The sequence below is a fragment of the Prunus persica genome, chromosome G3 (genome assembly GCF_000346465.2).
Source record: "Prunus persica cultivar Lovell chromosome G3, Prunus_persica_NCBIv2, whole genome shotgun sequence".
Lineage (NCBI taxonomy): Eukaryota > Viridiplantae > Streptophyta > Magnoliopsida > Rosales > Rosaceae > Prunus > Prunus persica.
Genome location: NC_034011.1, coordinates 15,095,836 through 15,103,165, shown reverse-complemented (window position 1 = coordinate 15,103,165; position 7,330 = coordinate 15,095,836).

Sequence of the window (7,330 nt, the reverse complement as noted above, 5' to 3'; positions counted from 1 at the left end):
CCTAAAGTTTCCCCAATGAGGGGAGTCATGAGGTTTGGCAAGAGTAAAGGAAAATTATCTCCAAGATTCATTTGGCCTGTTGAGATTCTTGAGAGGGTTGGAGAGTTGACATATAAGGCTTGGTTTGGCACCAAGCTTGTATGAAGTCCACAATTTTTTTCATGTGTCAATGTTAACTATGTGGAGACATGTCCTTGATCAACAATACGAATTGGTGCTTCCACTAATTGCATGTCCTTGATTAAGATACATTGATTTCTAATGAGGATGCTACCTATGTGGAGTCACCAATTCGTATTGTTGATCGAATGAAAAAGCAGCTTTGTAGGAAGGAGGTTCCTTTGGTTCAAATGTTATGGAGTACTCATGATGAAGGTTATGCTTCCTGAGAATTGGAGTTAGAAGTGAGAACCAAGTGGCCTTACTTATTTGACGAATAAAGTACGTAAGTTTTGAGGACGAAATTCGTTTAACGAGGGTAGAATGTAATAGTCCGAAATTTTGAGGTTTTTTTAATGCAAATTTTGGGGGTTTTTTTAAATGTGAATTTTTGGGGTTGATATCCTATTAGTTTAATTTAATTTAATTTTAATGTTGGGCTTTCCCTAATTTTTTGGTGGGTTGTTGGCTTAATGAAAAAAAACAATTTAAGGGAAACAAAACCCTTTATGCATTAGAAACAAAGAGAGGATATGGAGGAGGTAGAAAAAAGAAAAATCGTAACTCTCGTAGTGAAAGCAAAAAAAAAAAAGGGGAGTGTTACATATGGGCATATTGAAATATTAGTTGTCTTTAGGCTTAAAATTTAAGGGAGATGATTTTCCCACTCCCTTTTACTTTTTAATACTTTTTAATCAATTTAATTTTGTTTTTATTCGTTTCTTTCCTACTCTACCCTTACATTCATTAGGAAAGTTAAATAATAAATCAAAAAATAAAAAATGAAAAGAGAAAAAAATATCTCTCCCTTTCTCGCCTTCTAGCCTCCTCCAGCCCGACTGCTTCCTCCAAGGCGCCACCAACTTAGCCACGCAACCATCCTAACCATCAACCAAGCCACCCAAACTCGACATCAATTCACCCCCACCCACACCCACCTTCCCAGACCCCTAATCTTTCCTAATTCTTTACTGTATCTAATTCCTTGTATAGTACATGTAAACTTTTATATATACCTCATTATGGTGAAGAATAAAGATAACCTAAATTATTCAAACCATATTCATATTTTAGCATGGTATCAGAGCAATCGATCCTCGATTGTCTCTAAATTCTCATATCAAATTTTCTTCAAACACAAACCCTAAATCCTCATATCAAATTTCTTCACACCCAAACCCTAAATCAAATTCCTCATATTTACAGCTTCAGATTCAGATCTTCATACCCGAATCCTTATATCCTCTTATCACAAAACCCTAAAAACAAATTCTTTTTTTGTTATCTTATTCTTAAATCCTTCTACTGCCATGAATATCGTCTCATTTTCCCAAACCGCTTCCTTCACTTCCCCATCCTCTGAAATTGCCACAACAAGTTCCCACGGTTATGTTTTGCATAGTTCTTCAAAGCAACATATTTGGGTCATTGACACCGGAGCCACTGATCACATGACCTTTGATCCTGGACAACTTACCTCTCATACACCGTCTTCTCAATCGGTGGTGTCTAATGGCAATGATACCCCTTCCCCAGTAATTGGGGAGGGTTCCCTCTCTCTCTCTCTCTGACTCCCTCACTTTGGATTCTGTGTTGATTGTTCCATCCTTACATCATAATCTTTTGTCTGTTGCCCAAATTACTATGGCTTTGAATTGCACTGTAACCTTTTGGCCTACTCATTGTGTTTTTCAGGACATCCTCAACAGCAAGACGATTGGTTGTGGTACTAGGAGGGGCAAACTCTACTATCTGGACTTGGCCTCTGACAGTGAAGCCAGCCTCAGTCAAGCTTACAAAATTGGGGGTACGAGTGTTGAGAAGCAAACTTCCGAAGTATGGTTATGGCATTGACCTCTTGGACATGCGTCGTTTGGATATTTACAGAAGCTATTTCATTCCTTATTTTTCCAGTTAGATATCTCCAGTTTTACGTGTGACATCTATGAACTAGCCAAGAGCCATCATGTTCCTTTTCCCTTAAGTTTCACATAAAAGTTTGGTTCCCTTTTCTCTTGTTCATTCTGATGTTTGGGGCCCGGTTAAAATTACCACTCTTGAGGGAGCTAGATGGTTTGTCACATTTATCGATGATTGCACACGTATGACCTGGGTTTCTTTTCTCCAAATAAAAGAGGAAGTTAGTTCCAAATTTTAACAGTTCTATCAAATGGTAAAGACACAATTTCATACCAGAATTCAGGTTCTTCGGTCTGACAATGGCGGAGAATTTCTCAACCATGATCTTAATCAGTTCTTACAAGATCATGGCATCATACATCAACGCTCATGCCCTTACACTCCTCAACAGAATGGTGTGGCTGAACGAAAGAATAGACACTTATTGAAAGTGGTTCGTGCCTCTCTCCTTGGTGCCAATAAGTGGTTCGTGCCTCTCTCCTTGGTGCCAATAAGTGGTTCGTGCCTCTCTCCTTGGTGCCAATATGCCTTAGTCCTTTTGGGGAGAAGCCGTCCTCTTTGTAGCATACCTTATCAATCGGATTCCCTCCAGTATCCTCAATTTCCAAACCCCCCATCAAACACTCTACCACCATCTCCAAATACCTCCTACCAAAAACCTAGAACCCCGGATCTTTGGTTGTGTGGTCTTCGTCCACTTACATGATCACCAACGCAGTCAATTGGATCCCCGCGCCAAAAAATGTGTTTTCATCGGCTATGCACCTCATCAGAAAGGGTACCGGTGTTATCATCCTTCGAGTCAGAAAGTCTATACTTCTATGGATGTTGTGTTTCAGGAATCCGACATATATTTTTCGGCCGTCCATGATGAGGATCAAAATGCCAACACTTCTCCAATTTCTGAATGTTTTCTTGCAGAAACGTCCCAGATTGAAAACAACCGGTCGCCCGATTATAGCGACCAGTCACTTAGCGAGAATTCAACTCTGTGCAAAAGCGACCGGTCGTAAGTGGAAAGCGACCGGACGCCTCCCGAAATTCCGACTCTGTGCAAAAGCGACCGGACACCCCCCGAAATTTTGACTCTTTGCAAAAGCGACTGGTCTCCAGAGGACAGCGACCGATCGTCTCCCTGCTGTCAAACTCAGGAGGAGATCATCATTGAGGAGTTTTTGCCCATGTAGGAGAATTCTTCAGCTCCAGTACCACACCAATCACCTGCTGAGGATGTCATTCAAGTAACATCTTCTCCTGAAACTGATAACATTAATGAAATATCCCATGATGATTTAATTTCAGAAGGCACAGAGCCTGCATATCAACTTTTAAAACGAAAGAACCGTGGAAAACCTCCAGTTCACTATGAAGCAGATCTTAATGCAAAAGGGAAATATCCCATCAACAATTATGTATCCATCAGCAGACTATCAGAGTCACGGGTACACTTTGTGAAGCAGTTTGCTGACATACCCATTCCCAACAATGTAACTGAAGTACTAGAAGACTCAAAATGGAAAGAAATCATGAATGAAGAAATGCGAGCTCTCCAGAAAAATGGCACAAGAAGATAGTGGGATGTAGGTGGATTTATACTGTGAAACACAAAGCAGATGGATCCATTGAAAGATATAAAGCTAGATTGGTGGCGAAGGGGTACACGCAAAGATATGGGATAGACTACCAAGAGACCTTTGCTCCAGTAGCCAAGATTAAAACTATCAGAGTCCTTCTGTCTCTAGCAGCAAATCTCGATTGGCCGTTACATCAGTTTGATGTCAAAAATACTTTCTTACATGGAGACTTGGAAGAAGAAGTATATATGGACTTGCCACCAGGATGTAACTTAGCTCGCGACAAGGAGAATCAAGTTTGCAAACTCAGAAATTCATTGTATGGGTTAAAGCAATCCTTTAGGGCATGGTTTGGCAGATTCACTAAATCCATGAAGAATTTTGGATATATACAGAGTAATGCAGATCACACTTTGTTCTTGAAGCGTGATGGAAGAAGACTTACTGCATTGATTGTTTATGTGGATGACAGTCTTAACTGGAAACAACACAAGAGAGCAACTGAAACTGCAGAAGTATTTGTCTCAGGAATTTGAGATGAAAGATTTAGGTGATCTGAAGCAGTTTCCAGGAATTGAAGTAGCCATGTCCATAATTGGTATATTTCTGTCTCAAAGGAAGTATGTATTAGATCTGCTCATTGAAACAGGAATGCTTGGATGCAAACCTGTTGATACACCCATCGAGATGAATCACAAGTTATGTGACGACATGGATCAAGAACCAACCAATAAGGAACAGTACCAACGCCTTGTTGGAAGGTTGATATATTTAGCTCACACAAGACCATGTATTGCATATGCTGTGAGTGTGGTTAGTCAGTTTATGCATTCACCCAGTGTGTCCCATAGGAATGCAGTTGATCGGATCTTAAGATACTTAAAGTCAGCACCTGGGAAAGGGTTAACATTCTCCAAAAACATATGCTGATTGGGCTGGTTCCTTACAGACGCTCTACTTCAGGTTACTTCACTTTTGTGGGAGGTAACCTAGTCACTTGGCGGAGTAAGAAACAAAATGTAGTTTCTCGATCTAGTGCTGAAGCAGAGTATCGAGGAATGGCTCAAGGAGTTTGTGAATTACTATGAATAAGAAGACTATTGACAGAATTGTGGTTCAAGCCAGAAAAGCCAATGGAATTACTATGTGATAACAAGTCAGCCATTGGTATCAGAGCGGGTCGGTTGACTGGGCCCAATTAAACCCAAATCAAACAAACGTGGTTCCACTCCTAATAACATCGAGGCCTTTTGTATAAAACCCCATACCTGCTAAACAGGTGGTTAAGTTGGGGACAATATCGATGTTGCTAGTGGTGGGCCAAGGGTCTGTCCCTCTGAAATCTTAACATCCAATAGCTCGTCGGTGTTGAAGGCCAGATCTGATGGGGTAGGGGTTTAGAATGACATGCTAGTTTTTGGGTTAGATTTGGTATTGTGGCATCGTATCAGGTGATGTGAAGGTGATGGTGGTGTTGCTGCTGGGTTCGCCGAAGGAGGAGGGGGCGAGGTGTCTTGATAAGTTTTGGAAGAGAGAGAGAGAGAGAGAGAGAGAGAGAGAGAGAGAGATAGAAGGGTTAGATGGATGGAGGAGGTTGGCCAATGTAGCTGGGTTTTGGGGTGGGGGTGGGGTTGGTGATTGCTTGGGATGGGAATGGTGTCGGTATTAATGGGTGGGCTTGGGTTTTTTTTTGTTTTTTGTTTTATTTAACTTTTCTTCATTTTAGTTATCAAAACCTTAATGTAGGAGGGTAGAGTAGGAAAAAAAAAAGAAAAAAAAGAAAAAGATTAATTAAAAAGTATTAAAAAGCAAAAGGGAGTGTAAGTGGAGAAAATGAGAGTGGGAAAATCATTTCCCAAATTTAATATAGAACCATCAACATACCAAATTTTAATCTCCTACACGAACGATTTATTAAGAAATCGATTTATTTTTTGCTCGATTTGGTTAAGAAACAAGTTAGACATCATGGAGGGAAGTTCTGATTTTTCTAGGTAGTGTTCATGTCAAGACAACCACTTCATCGGCACACAACTTTTCACACACACAGATTCTCAGTGCGTTTGGATGAGGAAATTTAAAAGTACAAAGGATTTCATAAATGACGGAATTTAAAATGACGGAAATTAATGTTCTAGAAATTGTAAAGTTTCTTGTTTGGGTGACGAATTTAAAACACGGAATTTAACTTTTATTTGTAAATTGATATGTTTTAAAAACTCAATCTCTCTTGGGATTTAAGAAATGACGACTTTTAGATAGAATTTAAAGTTGGGATTTATGATCTCCAAATTCCATGTTTTTTCCCGCGCAGAATTTCTAAATTTCTATGTTTTCTTATCCAAACACGGGAATTGGTTCATGTCTATTTAGAAATTCTGACTTTGGTCAAAATCCCAAGTTTATTTCCCTTATCCAAACACACCGTAATTGTAGCTGGTATATAAGAAATTTTTTTTTTGTTTTTTGGTTTGGTCAAGTGCACTTTCATTCCAACCGAAAGAGAAGTACAAACATAGAACTAGGCTACCCACAGCCACAACCAGAGAACAACAAAGCTACCAATAGCCAGAGAAAAGAAAGAAGAAAAACAAGCTATAGCAAAACTAAAGCAGCCACAACAAAAGAAAAGATAAAATACAAGCTATGGCGAAACAAAAGCAAATTTTGTTAGAGGCCAAACCTATGACACCTCCCAGTAGGGAACATGTCTGCCTCTAACAGCCGGGACTCACATCGTAGGTGGACATGGGAGCCCATCAGCTTGCATCACAAATACCAAAAAGGATGAGAGGCTAGATTCCCAAACCTCGTCACACATCCTCCTTCTTGCTCAAGAAGCTGCCTCATCTGCTACTTTGTTTGCACCAAGGTGCACCCAGTTCCAAGAACACAAATTGAAACCACTGCAAACTCTTTGAATTGCAATTAGAAGGGGAAGATAGTCCATCTACTCTTCTGAATATGGCCTTTGACAAACTGGACCAACTCCTTTGAATCAGATTCAAAAACCACATGTGATATAACCATTTGAGCAGCCACATGTACTCCACTCTCAAAGCAGCATGAGCCTCCGCCTTAATAGCCAATCCTGCCAGTCTGGTATTACAGTTGCCGCCTAAACACATAGCATTCGAGTTCCAAACCACCACACCCAACCCCACTAGCTTTGAACCTCCCTCCCATAAAGCATCAACATTTACTTTACAATATGCATGGGGAGGGGTAGACTGTCTTGCCTCTGTCGCCCCATTCTCATCACCATTATCATTCATATTCATCACAGACTCAGTTTGCACTTGCATAAACTCGCTAATCATAGATTGGGCAGCACAAAGTCTTCCCCAGGCACACTTGAACACCCTTAAAGACAGCAGCACATTGACATTTCCAAATACTCCAACAAGTGTGGACAATTTGGTCCACGAACCAAGATCAATAGTGAGTAGAATTTTGAGGGAGCTACAATGTCCTCTTTAGCCACTCACCAATTGTTGTAATACTTATTCTATCTATTTTATAACAAAAAGGGCCTCCAAACCAAGCTCTTTGAACCCAATTGCATAATAGTAAGAAAAGCTCTTCATATTTAGGAAACTCTCCACATAAAGGGCAAAGAGGCGAGGGACCAAGGTGACCTACACAAAGCCTAACAAGTCGATAAGAAACCCTTACAA